Here is a 23,336-nt window from a genome sequence, read left to right as displayed (position 1 = left end):
GCAGAAGGAGCCTCCTGAGCAGCATGGACAGGCACTCCTCCTAGGTATTTTTTTAGCACAGCATACATAAATATAAGTGATGTGTGGGATAACTGGGTCTTCATCATTGTTAATGGGCCTCCAGATGTCACCTTATGCATAAGCAAAGATATATCATTACTGGTATGAACTGGAATGTTTGCTGCCTCCTGAAAATGTCCAGTCAGCAGAACGTCAGGTGAACTTTGTACAGACAGGCAGCGCTGTATACTGCCTGGTCTGCTTCTAGTAACCGAGATAAGAGAGCTGGGCTGTAAGTAGCAACAGATGCCTAGACAGACGTTATCTCCGAGAAGCAAAGCATTGGTCTGGGTGGCAATGTGTGATAATGCTGAATTTAGGGAGTTACCCTGGATTAGTGCCACAGAGATGGAAATGACTTAAAGCTAAATGTCACCTTATACCATTTCACTGTAGAAATCTTAGTAACTTGGTAGACAGGGTGTGCGGACGCAGTACAGAGGCAAATGACCAGTTCTTAAATCAAACTTCTGTGTTTTTTCACACATAAAGCAAAAACAAAATGTCACTTTGCAGTTTTGGTGTTAGTTCACACACAATGGAAAGTCCACATAGCAAAAATCACCTTGTTGGCAGTTCTGCCTCCAGCAGGCTTTTAGGGGGCCCGTTTCCCTTACCTACGGGTCTCATCCCTCCAACACGGCACAAACCTCAGATCCCAGCACACGCACCTCCTGAGCTCCACTGTCAGACTGAGGTAATCCTTCTCACCTGGCAGTGCTGGCTGTTTTTTTTAGGCCTGGCAAAAGCTGGCCTGGATTATGGGGAGTAGTCACCCACCCAGCACTTTGACTACTCTCAGTAAGATCAGCTGTACAGCCGTACTAAGTATTAAGATGTCAAACAGCAACTGCTGCTGTCACATTAAAAACCGGCTCTTACTCCACTGAGGCCAGGAACCTCGGTGACACGTACCTATCATCCACGATGATTCCTTGTACCTTCTTACAATACATAACTGTTTCTGTATCCCTTGCATATTGTGTTTGTTCAGCTTGCTATATAAAATAATTGATATTGCATGTAGGCATCATAAAAGTGGAAACAATTCTGGTAAAATTGTGGAAATCCGATGGGGTCTATAGGGCTCCCAGTGACTCATTTTGCACTGACCTCATTTTGGCTTTCCTGTTCCGAGAATGGAAATAACAGATGTAAAGATAAATTTGTGAAAAGGAGGGGCTCTCAATTATTTGAGAACTCTGGGCAGCAAATTCAATGATATAGTTTAATCATCAAAGGACACCTCATATGCATAAAATCACATCAAGTAAACCATACACATAAAATCGCATCAAGTGAATCACACAGGATAAATCACATTAAAATCACTTAGGATAAAAACATGCGGTTGGATATATGGTAGTAGGAGAGGGTACCTCGTAGATATCAGCCTCAAATTGGACTCTCAAAAGAATAACTGGTATCTGTAAGAAGCCGAAAGTTCACAGAGCGGTGTTAACGTATTATACTAACTTATATTTTTACACTGCCAGTTTATGACCAATTTGGGAATCCATCCAACCACACTAGATGGACATATTTCAATATACAGTGACTGCCTTCATATAGGACTATCCTGGTCAAAACTGATTGCAGTCATAGCCTATCGGGATATTATTTAGAGTAACTAACTGATGCCAGTTATTCTTTTGCGAGTCCAATTTGAGGCTTATATCTATGAGGTACGCTATTGTGTGACTCATACCAGAGCATCACAGCATTACCCTCTCCTACTACCATATATCCAACCGCATGTTTTTTATCCTAAGTGATTTTAATGTGATTTTTATTTTGTGTGATTCACTTGATGTGTTTTTATGTGTATGGTTTACTTGGTGATTTTATGCATATGAGGTGTCCTTTGATGATTAAACTATATCATTGAATTTGCTGCCCAGAGTTCTGAAATAATTGAGTGCCCCTCCTTTTCACAAATGTATTACTGTTTGGAGGTGGGTGTACCCAGAGTAATGCACCTAATCCATACGGGGTTCTTGGGTGAGCCGCTTAAGTTATTTTAGTCTTTACAGATCTAAAGATAGCGTAATGCATTTAGAGAGTAGCCGTGCATGCGCAGATGCCCTCCATTTGTTTCTATGGGACTGACGAAAAATAGACAAGCACTGGCATTCCTATAGAAGTAAATAGAGCAGTGGGTGCGCTTGTGCAGTGCACTCCATTATTACTATGGGACTTTCAAAAGAAGCAAGTGTGCTTGCTCGCCTTTTTTTGGTGCTTACATACAAATGAATGGAGAGCACGCCATGCATGGTGCACTTTCACTTTCAGTGCCTGTTCTGCAGATAGATGTGGGTGCCACCTCTCTGACTTTGGCATCTCCTGGTGATCATCAGTCTGAGATGGTGCTACTTCTTTAAAGTGGAATATCCCTTTTAATGTGTTTCTGTAAACCTAGGTAGTTCCTGAACGCTATTTTGCTACAAGCTATATTCAGGAGTTGGGTTTCCCTACAGATGTAATATTCCTAATAGATGTTTGTTTCTTTTCCTCCACAGCTGGATTACGTGGCATTGCTCGCGGTGGACTTGCTGGTCTAGCTCTTACAAGTGTCTATGCTTTATATAACAACTGGGAGCATATTAAGGGCTCCTCAACGCGGCTTTCATTATAAATGGCATTTTGGACAGCACTTTACCTCTACAGTCTTTAGAACGAACTGTACTTCTACGTGTTGGAGCCCTAAACTGGATAAATGGCAGGCCCGGTTTTAGGATTTGGTCATCGGTCAGTAGATGAAGGCATAGTCAAGTGTGCGCCCCATCAAGATGTCACGTTTCGGCATAAGACACAATACATTTATGTTCTTGTCAAAATGTATTTAAAGATTCACTATATTGTAATGTTGAGATTCCTGTACTTTTAATACATAAAATATGTAAAGTGAAAATAATGTATTTTTACTTCCTCTAATTTGATGTATTTATTGTTATAGCTGTGGATGTGTACAGTCCTATTAAAGCTCTCTTCTTCATGGGCAAATTATATTGTTAGGTTCAAGATTCTGGACTCGGCATGTGCTTCCTTTAATTCTCATTGTGCCAATTGTAATGATCCTAATGCTGGACACACACATTCAATAGCTGTTGGTCAAACAGTCGTTCGGCCAATACCTCTCCCAACTACCCTAGACACATTAGGGTCGGCTGAGTGTGTATGTGTTGTCAAGGGGAGAGAGAAGTCTACAGCCAGACTATCTCCTGGGGGACCAAAAGGATCAGGCGAAAAGATCCTTTTGGTCCGAACATAATGTGTCTAGAATTCCCCATACATAATGGACTGTCGGCTGAACCTGCTGTTGTCTATGGCGACCTTAATTCAAGGTTCCACGTTTGTCTGCATGTCAACGCAACTATTCCTAAGGTAGTTTTATGAATTTAACTTTAATTCAGTATCCTACCCTTTTAAATGCAACAGTATTGTACTTTAGGGCTCAAGGACATGACTGGGATTGGCTGGGAAACACTGGACATGTGTCGAACACATCTCCTGGGCCGAGCGAGGCTCTCCTGCCCCAAAGTTTACATGATGACGTGAGTATGGTGCAATAGCCCCGTGATCAGACTGTATCCTAGATTACTATGATGGTCAGTTTAGGGGAGCCGCAGTCTGCCCGGGAGATGAGCCAGGTACAGGGACCATGTTTCCTGAGCTAATCGTGGTTATGTGGTTAGTGTTTGAGAAATTTCCCCACTAGTCTTTACAAACTGGTGTAAAGTAGAACTGGCTTAGTTGCCCATAGCAACCAATCAGATTCCACCTTTCATTTTCCGAAGAAGCTGTCAAAAAATGAAAGGTGGAATCTGATTGGTTGCCATGGGCAACTAAGCCAGTTCTACTTTACACCACTGTGATAAATCTCCCCCTAGGAGTGCAAAATACACAGAGAAAAACAATAAAGGGGACTGACACTTTATTTTGTTTTACTTGTAAAAAAAAAAAAAGCACCATGAAATCTGTGATCTTCCGTCATGTTTTTCTTCTGATTTTTCAGTTTTTATTTTTGCCATAGAGAAATCTATGGAAAATTGAAACAATGTGACACCAAAAGCATGCTGAAATGTTAACCACCAATAGAGCCAAAAAAGGCAAAGAGATTGTCTAAAAATGCAACTTCAACATGTGACATCTGCCATAGCATTTTTTTGCTTAAATTAAAAAAAAGTGTAAAACCACCCTATGGTAAGGGCTCATGCACACGACCGTATGTTCTTTGCAGTCTGCAAAGACGTCTGTGTGCGTTCTGTATTTTGCGGAATGGAACAGCTGGCCCCTAATAGAACAGCACTATCCTTGCCCGTGATGCGGACAATAATGGGACATGTTCTTTTTTTTGCGGACCCATTGAAATGAATGGGTCCAGAAAAAAAACTGAACGGACATGGAATGAAAATATGTTTGTGTGCACGAGGCCTAAAAGTGAGGAGAAACACCAAAAAAGTGCATGGTTTGTAGTGTGCTTAGTATTTCTGTATGTTTGAGGAGACAGACCTGAACATAGGCCGTGTGACCGCTAAATATGATATCACTGGCTGGGGGGTGCTGGGAATTGGACCTCAACTTATCCAATGTTGACTACCTATTCTGAGGATAAGCCTTCAATATCAAAGTCTTGGACAACCCCTAAAGTACAAGGAGTATTTTGGCAATACTGATGGGGGGGGGAGCCTTTTTAACCACCTCCCGTCCGCACGTTGACTATAAATGTCCGGGAGGTGGTTCTCTATTTCTGAACGTCCGTTCAGAAACTGCAGCTGCACTCTAATCGGGTTGCCCGCTGTCGGTGACAGCAGGGCAACCCTTAGAGAAGGCAGGGACAGTGCCCAGGTGTCCCTGCCTTCTGGATCGCTGAATACACAGCGCTTCCTGTTCCGGCTGCAGAAGCTGTGTGAGGTATTTCAGAGACCTCGATCAGCCCTGTACTGAGACTGTACAGCCTCTCTGGGTGTATATGTCTCCTGTAACTGGGGCTACTAGGTCAACCCCAGTTACAAGAGAAATCAACAGTGGAAAACGGGAAGTAAATGTCCCCCAGAGGTCTTGTATGACCTTATGGGGGACGAAAAGTGTAAAATTGACCCAGTCTGCTAAACACCATTAAAAAAAAAAAAATTATATATATATATATATATGTCATAACAAAAGCCATTTTTGTCACCTTACATCACAAAAAGTGATCAAAAAGGCGTATGTCCCACAAAATGGTACCAATAAAACAGTCACCTCATTCCGCAAAAAATGAGCCCCTACATAAGAAAATCTCTCAAAAAATAAAAAAACTATAGCTCTCAACATGGACACATTAAAAAAATTTTTGTTTCAAAAATTCTATTGTGTAAAACTTAAATAAGAAAAAGTATATATATTAGGTATCGCCACGTCCGTAACAATCTGCTCTAAAAATGTCACTTGACCGAACCCCTCAGGTAAACGCTGTAAAAATAAATAAATAAAACTGTGCTAAAACAACCAATTATTTTGGTGTTATAATGAATGATCAAAAAATCATATGTACCCAAAAATAGTACCAATAAAACTGGCACCTTATCCCCTAGCTTCCAAAATGGGATAACTTTTTGGGAGTTTGTACTGTAAGGGTGCATCAGGGGGGCTTCAAATGGTACATGGCATCTAAAAACCATGTGGAGTTCCTTTTCTTCTGCACCCTGCCGTGTGCCCATACAGCAGTTTATGACCACATGTGGGGTGTTTCTGTAAACCGCAGAATCTGGTTAATAAATATTGAGTTTTGTTTGGCTGTTAACCATCAATGTATGAAAGAAAAAATTGGATTAAAATCTGGCAAAAAAGTGAAATTAAAAAAATTTGATCTCCATTTTCCTTTAATTCTTGTGGAACGCCTAAAGGGTTAACAAAGTTTGTAAAATCGGTTTTAAGTAACTTGAGGGGTGTAGTTTCTACAATGGGGTCATTTATGGGGGTATCTACTATGTAGGCCCCACAAAGTGACTTCAGACCTGAACTGGTCCTTAAAAAGTGGGTTTTGGCAATTTTCTTAAAAATTTGAAGAATTGCTTTTAAACTTCTAACGTCCTAAAAAAATAAAATGACATTTCCAAAATGATGCTAACATAAATTAGACATATGGGGAATGTTAAGTAATAAATATTTTATGAGGTATCACTTTCTGTTTTAAAAGCAGAGAAATAGAAATGTAGAAAATTGCTAATTTTTCTAAATTTTGGGTAAATTTGGGATTTTCTCATAAATAAAGGTGAAATATATTGACTCAAATTTATGACTAGCATGAAGTACAATGTGTCACGAGAAAATCTCTGAATGGCTTGGATAAGTAAAGGCGTTCCAAAGTTATTACCACATAAAGTGAGATATGTCAGATTTGCAAAATTAGGCCTGGTCAGGTAGGGGGGGAAAATGGCTCAGATGGGAAGTGGTTAAAAGGGCTTTTGAGCTGGTCAGGCATCGGGAAACCTACGATGACACAATTTGGGTCTGGCGTCGGGAAACCTACGATGACACAATTTGGGTCGGGCATCGGGAAACCTATGATGACACAATTTGGGATAGGCATCAGGAAACGTATGATGACACAATTTGGGACAGGCCAGGAACTGTGCCTGCAATATGGATGCTAAACTACACAGTACTTGTCTGAACGAGGCCTGAGACAGTGGGTGAACGAGATAAGGCAGCATTGTAGAGATTTTGAGGTGGCCAAAAAACATTTTAATTTATACAATGGGGGAATATTTATCACAAGAATTTTAGGGCATGTTCACACGTGAAATACACTGTCACAAATTTTCATGTGGCAAATCCATACACTACAAAAAAAAAATCTGCTGCGTAAATTAGTCTGTGGTCCAGATTTCAAATCGGCTTGTAAGTTTAGGCTGCGAATGTATACCACAGATTTCACCTCTGTCAGAGTCAAACCCACAACCATTTATATGGCAAAATTCAAGCCAGGGCAAGTTCACATATGCATTGGAGGCAGATTCCAAGACCAGGGGTCAGTTATGTGTCCTAGTCGGCACCTCTAGGGGTAATGTGAACCCGGCCTAATTTAGGTGGTGTTTACAGCAAAATCTGCAGACTGTAGATGTGCCCTTAAAGTAAGTCTGTTACTGGAATATTTATCAAATGTTTGATAAATTTGGTACATAATTAGGCTACTTTCACACTTGCGTTTGGTGTGGATCCGTTTTCTATTGTGCCAGCGAAAACGGATCCGTCCCCATTGACTTACATTGTGTGTCTGAATGGATACGTTTGGCTTCGTTTCGTCAGATGCAAGCAGCGTTTTGGTGTCCTCCAGAGCGGAATTGAGACGGAAGGGAGGGAAACTGATGCGGATCCTTTTCCATTCAGAATGCATTAGGGCAAAACTGATCTGTTTTGGACCGCTTGTGAGAGCCCTGAACGGATCTTACAAACAGAAAGCCAAAACACCAGTGTGGAAGCAGCCTTATACACAAGATAGCAGCTGGCTCTTCTGATCCGCCCTTACATACGTATGCTTGCAATGAATGGGGAGACAGAAAGCCATTACCAGATGAAATCCACGGTGCCCAATCCTTCTCGTCCAGACATTGGTTCATTATAGAGTGTGATGTCTCACTATGGTCACGTTTACTCAGTGCCAGTAAGAATGTCACTTTATGTAAAGCTGTATGTACCTACATATACTATAATTGTTGTATCTAGCGCTATGACTTTTTTGAAACTTGTAGCTGAATAAAGTGAAGCCAAGCGATCCTTCGTTCCCGTCCTCTTTATTTTAGGTAGTGCCGTCTGTAACCAGCACTTTCAGTTACCGTTACTCACTCACCACAAGGCTTATGCAACCGGCCTCTTCTATTTTAGTTCCTATTTTGCTTTCATGGAAATGTAATATTCATTTTCCTTACATAACAGCCTACGCCAGTTCTTCTTCATCAGCATTTCGTACATTACTGCACCCGTATTCTTCAACCATTGTTTTCCCGGCAGTAGTATACACCAGCAAAGGCATATTTGCACTAGATACCACGATGAAAACCATATCACTACCAAGAAACTTTTTTTGATCACATCTTAAATATTTTTCCCCTTTTAAAGGGGTGGTCTCCTCTCATTGTTACTAAGGTGAGATGAGACCAAGCCCTGACCACCAGGGGTCGGGCAGTCGCCCTTTCTGTAGCTCCCATTGCGACACATCTGTGCTATAGATACAGTGTAGGACAGCAAGCTGCTGCTTCCCTACCACAATAGGGACTACCAGACGCCTGGTGGTCGAGACAACCATATTTTCCATTTGTGTCTGATCCATATTATTTGGATAGCACACAGAGCCGTTTATAACTACAGGTCTGCAAGAAACGACAGCACACGGATGTCCTACATATGCTGTCTGCAACGCAAATTATACAGCATGTGCTATTGTCCATATTGCAGATGAGAATAGTCATTTCTAGGAATGGAAGTGAGAAAAATGTGGATTTGCACGTGGAAGGTGTCCATATTTTGCAGACCGCAATATGGACGTGGCTCACGAGTAGGGATGAGCGGATTTCTGTTACCACGGACCATGGTCGCGGAATCCATAATGGGATTCTTAGATAACCCTAACCTTGTACGCCGACCCCTACTCATGGGGGTCATTTATCAAACCGGTGTAAATTAGAACTGGCTTAGTTGCCCATAGCAACCAGATTCCACCTTTCATTTTTGACAGCTTCTTTGGAAAATAAAAGGTGGAATCTTATTGGTTGCTATTGGCAACTAAGCCAGTTTGATAAATTACCCCATTAGTGTCCAAAGAACAGGCCAAATGATAACGTAGGGAATGTAGAAGCCATTGTATGGCATTGGCAACAAGGTGTGCAGATGGGGGTTCATGCTCCAAGTGCCTAGGTTTTCAGGTCCATTGCAACAGTTTTCAGCAGTTTAACGATGATGCTCTTCAAGCAAATGTACGGGTCACACGCCCATAAGGTCAGCTGACTGGAAGCAATGGAGGGGTTTGGTGGGCGTCTCAGTCATGCCCAGGATAGAATTTTATTCACTGGAAGTGATCAATAAAAGTTTCCGAGTGATTGATTGCAAGCAAGCAGAGATAATGAAAAATGTGAGAAGCTCCTATATTCTTCACAGTACCATTGAAGTCCTCAAAATAACCGAAATTCCCTAAAAAGTCATCTCTGTAGGAGCTAAGCTTTCTAGACATCACCCACATGGTGTTGCATACTCCCATGTCAGGAAGGGTCTTGTGTCTATTGGGTGGGGGTTCCAGCGGTCAGGATCCCCTATCGATCAGACATCTAACAATCCCTCCTCACCTCATTACATACATACATTATATACTACCCAAAAATTTTGCGCACACACACCTCTATGCCAAACAAAAAAAGAAATTCAAAAAGCAGTCTGTATTGCTGTAACTCTTTAATGGAACATTAAATGGTAAAGTAAAAGTTTACATTGAAAACTTTTTGATAGAATAGGATGGAGGAATACGTCATTTCAAATAATAATAAAATAAAAAATCATCACGCACTCAGAAGACAACAGATCAGGGCACTCCAGCTGATGAAATACAAGCACCTGATGTCCATGTACCCACCAGATATGCCCAAACGGCCAACTAAATAACCCGGCGGTTACGTGCTTCATATGTCCTTAGTGAAACCTAACAATGCTGCAGGTCCAACTCAACATAGGGTTAAACTAAAACGTGATGGAATGCTTCCAAAGGTAGCTAAACATAAATCAATAAAATATAGGTTACTCTGTAAAGTGAGATTTTTGGAAGCAATACACTGTATTATACTGTATATAATAGCTAAAAGTTAAAGACAGAATTAAGTGAAATTGCCTTTGTCCCATCATTCTGTGCAAAACGCTAAAATGAGAATGAGCAGAGTATTTCTCCTGCTCCGATCGCTGGATGTAAAAGAAACGTGGCTTAAACAAACCCAACTGAAAATTAAAAACGGAGCATTTTGCTACCACAACTTCACCCAAAAGAGTGCAGAGCTCCATGAAGATATTCCCCTATTTAGTAGGTCCCCCAGACTCTGAAATATTCTGCACTCCACCCGCCCCACACAAGGTAGAGTCTGCGTGGTCACTGCGCCAGTAAGGCAGGACAAGCCGAGCATCTCTCCATCAGGGGGCGACACTGAACGCAATGGACCCAGAGGGTTGCCTGTCTAGAGATACTGAGCACCGCTGATTAGGCAGGTAGTTTCTGGGATCACTAATGGTTTCTCGCAAGGCTTGGTGGCCTTGACACACACTTCTCATGTGAAGGATTTACATAAACTGCAAGTATTTTAAGGTAAAAGGTTTAAGAATCATCTCTGAAGTCCCATTTCAGTACATATCAATGGTTGGCAGCGTAACACTTGTGATAAGAGAATGTAAGGACAGGACAGTCGCAATCATTTCTGTGATTCTCTGTGCGCACCATTAGCGTGACGTCTGATCAGTGGTTCAGCAAGGATCCTCACATCTACAAGAAGAAAAGCAGATAAGAGTCAAGGAAAGAGGTAGCAGTCTGTCATCCGTGGTGCTGCTCAACCAACACACCGCGCTGTGCTTCCAATACACGTAAAGAGGCTAACAGAGTTATTTTTTATTAAAAGTCAGGACACCTGTTTGAATAAGACAAAACAACGTTATACTTGCCCTCCAGACCCCCTCTGTCACAGTGCTGCCCCGCTCTGTCCTTTCCCTCAGGTTTATGCTGACTGCAACGGTGACATTCCCATATACCGCATTTGACCACTGCAGCCAATCACTTGCCTCAGCGGTCACGTGCAGTATACAGACATGTCACTGCTTCAGCAGCAGGGAGGATAGGAGTGACGCCACTGGAAGGGGGGGGTAGCCCATTATTATAGGGGTTCCCTGCGTTAAAAAAAAAAAAAAAAAAAAAAAAAAAAAACTCAGACAACCCATTTAGGTGCCCCTTTATTCTGCCTTTGGGGTCGTACCAGCATACCAGTATAGCAGCGGCCTATCCGGGACATGTGGGGGACTGGAGCAGCCGACGCACATTTTATACATCCATAATTATGGAAAATATGACATAAAAGGTAGTGGCACATGGATGCATCCCCATTGGAGAACACTACAACGATCCTCCGCTGCCAACATCATGGTAATTCCCAGTCACACCAAGTCTAGTGTAAACGGACCACCCTGGCAGCACAGAATGGACTCCTGATACTGACATAGCATCATCTACCCCCAACATCTGGAAAGACGAGGTTACCTGTAGAGGCGTGCGGTGCAGCCACTGCTCTTTGTCAGCTGCTAGTTTCATACAGGCAAAAAGGTCACAGACACTGGGAAGACCATACAATTCCTAGAAGAGAGGAAGTCACTTTATAACAGCAAGAAAATCACGGGAGCACTGGCCACATAAATCTACTGCAGCAACCATTACATTTACACTGCATGTAGGCTAGGGCCACGTAGACTTTCAGTCATAGGTAAAATTCCAATGGTTGCCCTCTCCCCCACAAGGAACATCGGCAGGGATTAGAGTTTTATAGACTGCCGTGCAGCCTTGACACCGTTCTACACTGATTATATTGTCCGCATGCTCGTCCGCAGCTGCATATACATTTCTGCCGTCTCAACATCAGCAAAAAAAAACCTGGTGGCAATTTCTATTCTGTAGAGTGAATTGTGCTATAGGAGATCAGCTAAACTGTCTATCAAGCGGCTGCCATTCCTAATGGCAACCAGCAGAAATCTGAATGCAGCCCTGGAGTGTAATCCATGCTGTAAGCAGCGATCAATGACCTCTATGTAGATTATAACTCCCATGTATAGAGAGTGTAATCCATGATTTCTATGTAGATTATAACTCCCGTGTATACAAGGTAATACATGATTTCTATGTAGATTATAACTCCCATGTATACAGAGTGTAATCCATGATTTCTATGCAGATAACTCCTGTGTATACCGAGTGTAACCCATGACTTCTATGTAGATTTTAACTCCCGTGTATAGTGTGTGTAATCTGTGATTTCTATGCAGATTATAACTTCTGTGTATACAGAGTGTAATCCATGATTTCTATGCAGATTATAACTCCCGTGTATACAGTGTAATCCATGATTTCTATGTAGATTAAAACTCCTGTGTATACAGTGTAACCCATGATTTCTATGTAGATTATAACTCATGTATACAGAGTGTAATCCATGATTTCTATGTAGATTTTAACTCCTGTGTATACAGAGTGTAATCCATGATTTCTATGTAGATTATAACTCCCATGTATACAGAGTGTAATCCATGACTTCTATGTAGATTATAACTACCATGTATAGTGTAACCCAGGACTTCTATGTAGATTATAACTACCATGTATACAGTGTAACCCATGACTTCTATGTAGATTTTTAACTCCCGTGTAAAGAGTGTGTGATCTGTGATTTCTATGCAGATTATAACTCCCATGTATACAGAGTGTAACCCATGATTTCTATGTAGATTATAAACTCCCAGCTATACAGGGTGTGAAATACTGCAGTGATGGTCAGTGAGATATGTGTGTTTGACAGGCCTCACTTAGACTAATCTGCAGACTGCTCGTTATCTAGTTACTACATGTGCTCTTTTACGCAGAAGCCACTTATCCTCCAGTGCAGGTTGTTCTGTCTTCTCCATGCTATCTGTCTTCGTGGAGGACAACACCCAGCTGCTGGCGTTGCAGAGGCAAATGGAATGGAGATGGAGGTTTCTACTAGAGGACTCAGATATTTACTGTCAGATGCTTCTTCTTCTTCCATCTTTCCCTCTGTGGTGCTGGTCTTGACAACCCAGGTGTTCAATGGGGTTTCGAGCAAATATTTAAAATGCCTAAGGTAGGGTACACATTTCTTCCATCTTCTTGGTACAGCTTTGGTCTTCAAAGCCTGCCTCTGCAGGGTGTAGCCATGTGCTATTAGATGGCTTGGCCTTTTCACTCTCTTGATCTTTAGGCGTGTGCTCATGATTTAATGGAATCCCGTTCTTATCTTTTCCTTCTTTCTTTAAAAGCCACTTCCTGAGAGCCTCTTTTTCACAGCTTTCATCGCAGACACATTCAGAGAAGGTAGAGCAGGGCTCATTCGCTTTACAGACCTCTTCCATCTTAAAATGGGGCTGAGACTCCTTTAGTAGCCACATTTCATTGCTAGGGCTTGATGTCTTCTTTCCTCCAATCTGTTCATTGAGGCACTTGAGGTTCCCTAGATTTTCGATTTCTAGAGCAGCAATTTGCCACCACAACAATTACCGCAGGACTCCACTTTATGGAGCCAATCAGTAATACTGTAGTCCTCTACAAATGGCTGGAATACGAACCTCCACTTGTCCACCACCTCAGACTGTTCAGTTTGTGCAGGGGAGATTAACCAATCTGATAGATCCATCTCTTCATCATTGGGGAGATCAAAATCATAGTCGTCAACCTTTTCAAAGGAGAAAGAGGAGCTAGAGAGCGAGTTGTCCCGAGTGCGGACTCGAGTCTTCTCAGGGGATTCCTCCTTGCTCTGTGACTGTAGCAGCCAGTTGTGCAATTCCCCCAACTTCCCCCAGACTTGCTCCATGTTAAATGTGGGAAGAACAGGGGCATCTGAACTCTATAAAATATAAATATATATCAAACACTATTAACAGAAGAAATTATGGCATTTTATGACTTTTTCAAGCTTTGTGCAAAAAACATACAGGTTTTGTATGAGATTAGAAAAACCAATCATCTTTGTGCTGGTATTGCAGTTCCATCCCATTCCCGTGAATAGGGGTGAGATGTCATACCAGACACCGTCCATGTCAAAAGGGGCGCCGTTTCTAGGCCTTGTCTCTCTAATCTCATAAAACCCTTGTAATAGTAAAGTTATGACATTTTAAATGTTTTAGATTCACAACATGACGAAAACCTACCACAGTAGGCTCCATGAGTTGGGTCTTTAACAGCCAGTCTTGAGGAGAAGAGCTGGGAATGTGCAGAGCAGGACACTGAGCAACGTTATTCACTTTGCCTTCTAGGAGCCAGCCGGACAGAGGGGTGTTCAGAAACATAGAGAGGGGTTTCTGCTGAAATAGATAAAATGGTAACATTCAGTAGATCAGTCATCTCTAATCTTGACCAAACCTGCATTTTTGGCTGTACTGGCCGATTATCTTATGTGTATGAGGGACACCATGTCTAGATTCTAGCTTTCTCCACTCTCCAGGTTCAGGACACATGCATGCTCAGCTGAACAGTGTGTTCATGCATATGTAGGGATGAAGGGAATAATGTGTGGCCATCCTTGGAGCAATCAGAAGATACTGAACTGAATGTACCTGCTCAATTTCAGCAACATAGCAATGGTTGAGAAGCCAGGGATTCTGGGAGACAAAACTGCAGGGCGCAGGGCTTACAATTTCTGGACTCTCATCACACTTCTAGGAAAGAAATTCGGTAAGTATTACTCTGTTTTCAGAAGTACACTGTAATTATGCAGAGGGATGACTGGTGCAACCTCCACCTACCGTGGTTTTAATGGCTCCAAATGTAGTAATAGCTTTTCTGAGAGAGAAATCAGCTTCAAAGTGGATGGCAGAAGATTCCTCAGGTTTCAGGTCAAGGCTGCCCAGTCTGGAGGGAGGGAAATTGTACGTGATTCATAATCTCATTGCTCATGTACATTGATATAATGCTGGTTACTGACAAACAGGTCCTCATTAGCTATAAGATTTGGTTCATTGTTTTTGACCTTGGCCATCTGCACCAATGGCAGGTAAATCCCTGCACAGTCGCCAGCAGTAAAGCAAGGACACCGGCGAGCCTGCCTAGGACACTCAGAAAAGCCACATCATGCAGACATATGGTTTTACTAAAGGCACGTACCTCTCCAGGCAAACCGTAATTTGATTGGCAAGATCATTACTGTGAGGGGTTTCCAGTTGGTGAATCAGGCAGTTGAACTGTCCCAACATCTACAAGCCAAGATGAGGATAGAAATAATATAAAATCACAAATGTAAAAGTCAATGGGCAGAATTTATATAAAGGTGATCATACACATTAGAGAAACGTAGGTTGAGAGGTGGTCAAGACGCCTGTACAAGCACAGAGTGTGACGCGGGTTCTTCAGCTGATTGACGGGTGCTTGCACCGATCTGATAGGTCATCAGTATCATGGCACTGCACAATGGGTGCCTGACTGATGGGATGTCCCTTCATGCTAAGAACATAAGACAAGTCCAACGTAAGCTCTCTCCTGACTCCACCACTCAGTACAGACCGGCAAATGGGGGGTGACCTACACTTTATCCTGTGCTGTGGCCCCTTTGTACAAAAATCCCATTAAATCATCAAGCAGTACAGGCGCCCTTACCCAGTAAAGTTGCTGCGCTTGCTGCTGCAGAGTCTCTTCTTTCAGCTGCTGTATAAGATCCGCTTGTTCCAAAAGCCAGATCTCACGGCTGCGCAGACACTCAAGGTGGCGACTAATACAAGACTGGATCTGGGCCTTCACCTGCAGACAGAAGAAGATTTCTAAGTGATGCTTGTTAATAAATACGTTATATGAAAAATAGGCTCCTTCACACACAGTTCTGGGCCCAAATTAATAAAATGGTTTTCTGGGATTTTTTAACTAATGTTCTATCCTCAGCTTCTGGCAGTTTTTTCTAGGCCAAGCACAGCCACTACACAATGTATGGCGCCTGTGCTTGGGGAGCTGAGAAGTCCACAGCGCTAATGTGAGTGCCGCTGCATTCTCAAGTACTTGATTGACGTGGATCCCAGGTGTCGGACCCCCACAGATCAGAGGATAGATTATCAGATAAAAATATCCCAGACTCAAAAAATTGCCACTACAAAAAATAAAATAAAAATCCTTTCTGTTCTGCATTTAATATTTCCATTACTCTTTCATGCAACGTCTGGAAGTGGTGGATTCTGCCTAAAAAACATGGCAAAAAAAAACGGTGGACAGAGTTGCGGGCGCAGCTAATTACAGCAGTAAATCGCCACACGCAGACACTGAGCTCATGCACACGACTGTTTCAAATTGAGGATCCACAAAACATGGATAGAGTCCGTGTGCATCCATTATAGATATGCCTACTCTTGTCTGTGATTGTGGACAAGAATGGGACATGTTCTATCTTTTTTGCGGGGCCGCGGAATGGAGCAACGGATGCAGATGGCACGCAGTGTGCTGCCCCATTGAAATAAATTGTGGAACGGATGCGGACCCATTTATAAAGTCCTGTGAATGAGCCCTTACTGTGTGAACATTTTAGCTTCGGTACTCTGGGGTACACTATTCCAAGGGAGGATGGTTTAGAAGGTTGAGGCTTCCTCTGTGTGTATTAGCACCACGTATACAATTTTATTTGTTTTTAGGCTGGCAAAGTTTTTTTTTTTGTTTGTTTTTTGAGTCATTTTGCAGTTTTTTGTGCGATTTCCTGGAGTTTTATTTTTTTTTGCGGTGTGACACTTGAGGTGCATTTGACACTTCAGATGGATGCATTTTTGGGGTCAATAATTTTTATATTTTTTTATTAAATCGCAGCATGCCCTGGGTGTGCCATTTTTACTGTCACTGTCTGGTATTTGTGTCCCATAGACCTTTATCTGCCGGCTATACCAGAGGTTCGTACATAGGAGTTTCGTATGTTGATCATATCAAGCCAACAGTGGTCACATACCCTACTGTTGAGTATATAAGTGACTCTATATGTTACCACTGGGAATAGAATCTGGAGGACCTTTAACATCTATGTGGTTTTTGATCATGCATATCAATCAACTTTAGATATTTATTCGATCTATTACACGCTATCCGATTTTGTCCGATCATCCACCTGATTTTCTGGTATATCTACATCCAGGTTTATACTCGATTATCTGGTATATTTACCATCTGATCATTTATTTGAATTTTCTGGTACATTAACTATCCGGGACCATCATATTATTTGCTTTTAATGTTATATCTATGTCATATGTTTTAGTATGAAGGTTTTATGTTAAATGTAGCAATTTGATGCAACTCCCTATGCTTTGAGTGCCTGTTATACACACACAGACATTTATAGTTTATTTTGTCCTGCTTGTAACAAAAACACAAGTGCCAGTGTGTGGAGCATTTTTGCACTGCATTTTTTTGTACAAAAATGTATTTTTCCACATACTGTGATATTTCCTACTGCACCCCATTTCCCCACTGTCCGTGCTGTGCCAACATAATGAAGAGGACTCCTGGACACAACAAACCACCAAAGCCAAACTCACGTATCAGGACTTTTAGTCTTTTTTTTTGCTGGTCTTCATGACGTATGTATAAAATATTATATATATTCCTCTTAATTATTTCAAGTAAAAGGTTATTTAGTGCTCATTTACACAGTCTACAACAAAATACTCAATTGCCAGGTTGTAGTCTTAGAAGATCCTAGCAAGAGCCCAAAATGACATGAAAGCAAACAGACGGACAAGTCCAGACAGACAATCATGTCATGTCTGTCCACAGGGAAACATCTCAAATACTAAAAGCTTTTATTCTATGAATAAAACAAAAACATCACAGACATCATCAGAAGATTCCTTTATACACCGCCACGAGTGGTCAACCTTAGCACTAAACCTACAGATGCCATTGTCTAAGGGTGCGACCACACCGGTCAGGTTTTTTATGCAATTTTTGAAGCCAAAATCAGGAGTGGATCATACAAGAAAAGAAAGTATTAAGGGCAGATACAACTTCTCTTTTTTTGAACTCACTCCTGACTTTGGCTTAAAAAACAAAACTGCATAAAAAAAAACTAAACGTGTGGTCGTACCCCCAATGGAGGCCGGTCAGGTGACTATCAAGAAGAATTTGTTACCAGATTAGTGGGTGCTATAATATCTATACACTTTGGTGAATCGGGTTGTTTAGATCTAGAATTAATTCATAGATCACTCATCCATAAATAAGGTGCATGTACATAATCAATGAATAGCTCTGGTCTTAAAGGGGTTATCCAATTTCTGAACCCCACCCCATGTGCCGGGCTCCTCACAGGTAATATAATTACCCCACTCACCGCACCACCGCTTCTCGCTGTACACGGATAAAAAACATCTAGTGTTGGGAAGGGGAACAGCCAATGGCAGGCAGGAACGAACCTCCCTATCACTCCGTGTGCTGTCCGCATCCGTTGCTCCGTGGTCCGCAAAAAAATATATAACGTTTTGCAGACAAGAATAGTTATATTAATGGTTGTCCGCTCCGTTCCACAAATTGCGGAACGCACACGGACGCCATCCGTGTTTTGCAGATCCGCAATTTGCGGACCGCAAAACACACAATGGTCGTGTGCATGAGGCCTTAGTCAGTGGAGTCTGTGTACCACTGGTGTCCAACAGAAAAATAATGCTGTACATGTACGGTATTTCTGCATCTATACCCTACAGTTCCCTTCAGATTTTCACACTATACATTACTATGGGCATATTCAACAAGTTCTTCGTACTTTTTACCAATTGTTCACACTAAAGTCCTTGCACCCACCTTCCTGTTCATGCAGACATTTACAGCCAGCAGCTAAAGAAGATTCAGGTCAATGCAAATTCAAAGCTCCATATAAATGCCCACACACAAGCTGATGGAAGGTCATGGAGAAGACCTGTAACTGCTAGCCAATGCTCATTTAAATGAAGCCCGTACCTCTCTGCCGTTGTCTTTAACCTGCTGCTCTGCCTTTAACAGTGCCTGAATAGCACTTTCCAACTCCTTCCTCGCTTGGAGGCATTTAGACAGAGGATCTCGGCCACAGGAACGGGGGTCTTGGTCCACATCCATTTCTTTTGGCACCTCTAGAAGGACAGAAGACACATATGAAGTGATATGTTCGACAGAATCGTACAGAGCTGCTCTGTGCATATTACTCGGCATCAATAATATGCTGAAAAAGATTAACATAACAGGAAACAATACATTAAAGTGTACCTAACCTTTCAATAATCGGTAGTACAGTGTGTACATGAGGAATAACGCCATTTTGGCCACTATATCACTTGCCTTTGCAGTTCTCCCATCCCCTGCACACCGAAAGTGGAGGAGAATCTGCTTCCTAACTCTCCTGCTCACTCAGAACCAGTCTCAGAATCATAGAGGTACTGACCTGTATGGATGTAAATATAGCACACACTAACTGTCTACGCAGTCTGTCTTGTGCACGTCTCTGAGGTGCTGCCCCCCCCCCCATTGACATGTGTAATCTGACCCTTCAGTGAGATGCTGGTCCAGGAGAACTAGATATTTCTGTCTGCAAAGATAAAATTAAGTTTCTGTCCTTGTACTATTGATTTATGCAACGTTAGAGACCATTTAAGGGGACTTTTAACACTTTGGGGGAAATGTATCATTCCACCCAAGCCTATTTTCCTTTGTAAAATAGTCACGTTTGCAACCTTTAAATGCCACTGCAACAACATTTTTGTCGGAGCTGCCATAGATTTCTATTTAGGTGCATGACCTGCCCAGAGGCTGCGATTCGATTCATCATAAATTATCTGCATCCCCCGACAGCGAAGGCGATATCAAAGACAGGCATAAAACACCATTGTATGATAAATTCTCCCTTACAGTTCTTAGTGATGTTTTTCTGCACTTTGGGGTTTTAGTGCCATTTTTTAACTTTTTATTTACTGTAAAAGTGCCAGGTCCAGATATTAACTGAAGGTTATGGCAAATATGAAAAGCAGGAAATGCTAAGTTTTTTTTTTTTGCTCCTGGCATTTTTGTTAATTAGGTGTTGTCTTTCCTGCTATTTAAAGGGAACCTGTCACCGGGATTTTGTGTATAGAGCTGAGGACATGGGCCGCTAGCACATCCGCAATACCCAGTCCCCATAGCTCTGTGTGCTTTTATTGTGTAAAAAAAAAAAAAATTTGATACACATGCAAATTAACCCGAGATGAGTCCTGTCCTTGACTCATCTCACATACAGGACTCATCTCAGGGCAATTTACATATGTATCAAATCGGTTGTTATGCTGTAGCTAGTGGTGTTTTTTCAGGCATTTTGCCAACACTTCCTATATAGGGAAAAAAAGCCAGAAAATGATGCTAGTGTTAAGACAAAATAATAAGCAGGAGGCAAAAAAAAAAAAAAAAAAAAAAAAAAGTGTGCTTATCCTGCTATTTTTGTATTTTTTGTTTTTTTTTCACAGATAAAAAAAAGCCAGAGCCAAATTCATGTGTGTGTGGACCCCAAGGCCAACTTCACACTTGTGTCAGAGCTATCCGGCAGAACGTCCTGCTGGTGTTTTCCTAATTCAGACAAGCCCCTGGTTATGGAAAAGCTGGGTGACATCCATTATGACCACCATCCATTTCCTAACCCTGGGTTCACACCTGAGCGTTTTACATCGTGTTCAAACGCGCTGTAAAACGCTCAACACATGAAAACCAATGCTTCCCTATGGCCCTGGTTCACACTTGAGCGTTTTACAGCGCGTTTGAACGCGCTGAAAAACGCCCTACGCTGAAAAAAGTTCTTGAGCTTCTTTGGGGCGTTTTGTCGCGCGTTCCCGTACATAGACTTTTGGGAATGCGCGACAATGGGCGTTCGCTTGTCTCCGTATGCGCGATTGTAAACGCCGGTACAATCGCGCATACAGAGCGCTCCTTTCAGAACGCTCAGGTGTGAACCCAGCGTAAGAGTCTGAGAAGTACAGTGTCAGACTGGGAATACTGTCTGGGGCCACACAATTCTGGCCGGCCCTGGAAAGTGGATCATGTACCACAGTAACCACAGCGTCAGTAAGGGTGGGTTCACACGCGTTTTATACCTCCGGTTGACGTACACTTTAGGAAAAAAAAAAATATACAAAAGCGCAGCACATTCTTGTATATATATTTTTTTTTTACAATGGAACTCTATGGTGAACAGATGCCACTGTATGGTATCAGTCTGAGGCATCCGTTAACGGACAGGAAAAACGTGATGTGAACCCACCCTAAATATGACAGTGGTGTCATCTCCTCACATGATGGACACAAACTGCTGTCATGGTGTCCGCTATTTTTCGGATCTGCGACAGCGGCTCAGACGTGTGAACTAAATTTTTCTTGCTGTTTTGTCATGTTTATAACTGCAGAATTCACAGAGATTAATGCAGTCTATATAGTATATATCTTATACATCCCACACCAGTGGTCTCCAACCTGCCACTGCCCAGCTGCTGAGAAACTACAACTCCCTGGGCAGTGTAACAGCTGCGGTCAGGGTCAGTCCGCCAGGAGACAGCGCAGGGGGGGGGGGGGTCAAGTGCACGTCATGTCCACTATAAGAAGCGCCTGCAGCCTTCTGACACTACAACTCCCAGCATGTCCTGGCCAGTACAACAGCTGTGGTCAGGGTCCATGTCCACTATAAGAAGCGCCTGCAGCCTTCTGACACTACAACTCCCAGCATGTCCTGGTCAGGGTCCATGTCCACTATAAGAAGCGCCTGCAGCCTTCTGACACTACAACTCCCAGCATGTCCTGGTCAGGGTCCATGTCCACTATAAGAAGCGCCTGCAGCCTTCTGACACTTCCCAGCAGAACACTGAACCATCACAATAGAACGCATCTAGACCTGGCCGCCGCCACACACACGTACGAGGTACCTGGATCACTGCACCGTTTCATCTCCCGGTAACCGGCACAACAGGAAGAAGCCCGCACCGGCCTAGCAGCAGTTTAAAGCGCTCCCGCTGACGTCACGGAAAATGGGCGGGGCGTGACAGTCTGCAGGCCGCCACTAGCAGCCAGCATCGGCTCACGTACACAGCGCTCTGGGGGGAGGGACGGCTACAGGTCCGCTAGCTGCAGGCCCAGATAAACAATTGCTGTGCCAGCAAAACCGCAGCCCCGCACCGTACAAGAACTAAGCGTGGTCATACCTCACCCTGTCATTTCTGAGGTGAACACGGGCTTAGAGGGTTCGCCTTTCATCTTCAACACCCGAATGTTCCCGTTGTGCCGAGGCCATAGCCGGGCCCCATGGTGGGGAAGGCAGGGGGGCAGTGAGGGACCACCCTCTACAGGGGATACATAACGGTAGCCGGTCACCTGTACGTTTGCAGGTGTCGGTCACGTGTGTCCTACTGGAGGGAAGGTCAGGCACATGGATGATGTGTGAGGAGATTCCTGCCGCTAAGTAATAAGCACTGGAGCAGACCCCACTGACTATACCAGGATATGGCCGGGACCAAGGGGCTCTCTGCCAGATCCCCTTATAGTATATATATCATTTTTGATTCGGTTTCGATACCATGAAAAAGTATTGCGATATTCAATACCACGCAAAAAAAATAAACCAAAAAAGCCACGTACATTCCGCGTTTTTTTTTTTAAATGGCGAATCGCGCAGTTTTTATTTATTTTTTCTGTTCCGGCGTTCACCGCATAGATTTTTTTTATATTTTAATAATTTGTACTTTTCTGACGTGGCGATATGTAATATGTTTATTATTTATACATTTTATATGTGAAATTGGGAAAAGCGGGTGATTCATACTTAATATTTTTGGTGTTTTTTTCCCCCTTTTTTTTACACTTTTTATTTAATAACTATTTCCCCCCTTAGGGGCTAGAACCTGGGATCTTTCATTCCTTGTCCTATTCACCCTAAAAGAGCTCTATCAGGGTGAATAAGGCTACTTTCACACTTGCGTTCAGAGCGGATCTGTCTGGGGTCTGCACAGACGGATCCGCTCATATAATGCAGACGATGGGATCCGTTCAGAACGGATCCATCTGCATTATATTGTAGAAAAAATTCTAAGTGTGAAAGTAGCTTCAGACGGATCCGTCCAGACTTTACATTGAAAGTCAATGGGGGACGGATCAGTTTGAAAATTGAGCCATATAGTGTCAAATTCAAACAGATCCGTCCCCATTGACTTACATTGTAAGTCTGGACGGATCCGTTTGCCTCCGCACGGCCAGGCGGACACCCGAACGCTGCAAACAGCGTTCGGGTGTCCGCCTGCTGAGCGGAGGCCAAACGACACCAGACTGATGCATTCTGAGCGGATCCGCATCCACTCAGAATGCATTAGGGCTGGACGGATGCGTTCGGGTCCGCTTGTGAGAGCCTTTAAAAATGGAACTCACAAGCGGAGCCCCGAACGCTAGTGTGAAAGTAGCCTAAGACCTCACACTCTCCCTGCTGCACACAGCATCAGGGATGTTACCATGGCAGCCAGGGCTTCAGTAGCGTCCTGGCTGCCATGGTAACCGATCGGAG

General features: G+C 42.9%; 1 pseudogene; it reads right to left on the bottom strand.

Moving 5' to 3' along the window:
• Window positions 1-10,298: 10,298 nt before the first annotated feature.
• On the bottom strand, window positions 10,299-21,868 carry LOC122941492 (annotated as a pseudogene).
• Between the last annotated feature and the right edge of the window lie 1,468 nt (window positions 21,869-23,336).

This window comes from Bufo gargarizans, chromosome 6 (assembly GCF_014858855.1).
Source record: "Bufo gargarizans isolate SCDJY-AF-19 chromosome 6, ASM1485885v1, whole genome shotgun sequence".
NCBI classification, from domain to species: Eukaryota; Metazoa; Chordata; class Amphibia; order Anura; family Bufonidae; genus Bufo; species Bufo gargarizans.
The sequence above is the reverse complement of the archived record's forward strand: the minus strand, read 5'-3'. Positions and strand labels throughout refer to the sequence as shown.